General features: G+C 42.2%; 1 protein-coding gene and 1 long non-coding RNA gene across 2 annotated transcripts in view; both read left to right on the forward strand.

The window, feature by feature from the left end:
* LOC110319747 (IQCJ-SCHIP1 readthrough transcript protein) overlaps positions 1 to 1,422 on the forward strand; it is a 719,522-nt gene that overhangs the window by 287,011 nt on the left and 431,089 nt on the right. The gene's annotated exons all lie outside the window — the stretch shown is intronic.
* Positions 1 to 1,422, forward strand: part of LOC115063815 — a 50,140-nt gene that overhangs the window by 2,081 nt on the left and 46,637 nt on the right. The window contains exon 2 of the long non-coding RNA XR_003843677.1: positions 622 to 722. This is a non-coding gene — a long non-coding RNA (uncharacterized LOC115063815). The remainder of the gene's footprint in view (positions 1 to 621; positions 723 to 1,422) is intronic.

Consider the following 1,422-nt stretch of genomic DNA (forward strand, 5'->3'; position numbering starts at 1 on the left):
ACAGAGACAGACAGACAGACACACACACACAGACACACACACACAGACACACACACACACAGACACACACACACAGACACACACACACACAGACACACACACACAGACACACACACACACACACACATTTATTTGTGGATTATTTTTAACAGTATACTTTCTTGAGGTAAAGGAAACTTTATAGGCAAAAAAAGGCTCATTATTCTTTAAACAAACATTGGGTTCTGGGTTGTTGCCTGTGCCTTGGACTGCTCACCACCCGACGCTACCTGCCCTTGGGAGTTGGGGATGAGTTGGTGCAAAGCCAATGACACAGACTCCAGGAGCAGGTGAGAAAAGCCACAGAGAGCTCTCTGAATACTGCTGCAAGCTCCTTTAATACCCTCCAGCCATGTCCCCATTGGTCCCAAGAAAGCACCTCTTCTAAACAGCAGTGCCTGATTGACTGGCATTATTTGCACCAGCAATGCTTGGGCTCTCAGGCAGTCCTCACTTAGGTCCTCCTGTAGGAGATGCTTTTGTGCCTTCTGGGGGGGGGGTTGCAGCATTTATATAGAAGCAGCCCCACCATTCCTACTACACTGGGTGATGATAAGAACTATCTCCATGCTTTTGTTATAGGGTCGGCATTTTTCCTGTGTCCTTGTCTACTTGAAAGAAAGCACTCTGATGGTAGTAGCCTCCAAAGAGAAACTGGAGCATGTTGGCATGATGGTGCTCAGGTAGCCTATTATGTCTGTGTGGTAGATTTTAAGTACTTTCGTACAGTCTCCTACCTCTTGTGATTTCATTGTTAAGTTCCTTCAGTTTCATTTTCACACCAGGGCCAAAATGCCTCTGAATATTTCCTTCCATTTGTCAGGATGTTTGCTATTGTAAATGTGTAGCATTGTAAAAGTGTCTGGTGCCTTATTTTTGGATACAGTAAGAAGAACCCAGCTGAAGTTTTAAGGCTATCTAACCATAAAGAGGTATTTTAACAATTGAGAGACATAGTACCAGGATGCAACTGTTGTTGCCTTGGTTACTTTACATGTAACTCCCTACTGAATCAGGAGACATCTCGTTTTCAAGATGTATCAAGATACATCTCATTTTCCTTTGTTAGCTAGTGTCAGGCTCCCTGCCTGCCCGCTCTCACTTTCACCCTAATAGGGTAAAGTAGGCAGCTTTTTTCACTCTTTTTAAGTGAAACAATTTAAAAAAGCAGCTTGTCGGCAGGGGAGCAGTAGTAGAGAGATAAAATTTAAGTCCACAATGTTCAACTCCTAACCATCATGTGGCAAAATACAATCTCCAGGTGATACAGTGTCTCTTGGGTGAAGACGAGGAAGCGGCCATAGACCTTGCCATGAGGAACCATATATATATATATATATATATATATATATATATATATATATATATATATATATATATATA

This window comes from Mus pahari, chromosome 4 (genome assembly GCF_900095145.1).
Source record: "Mus pahari chromosome 4, PAHARI_EIJ_v1.1, whole genome shotgun sequence".
Taxonomy (NCBI): domain Eukaryota; kingdom Metazoa; phylum Chordata; class Mammalia; order Rodentia; family Muridae; genus Mus; species Mus pahari.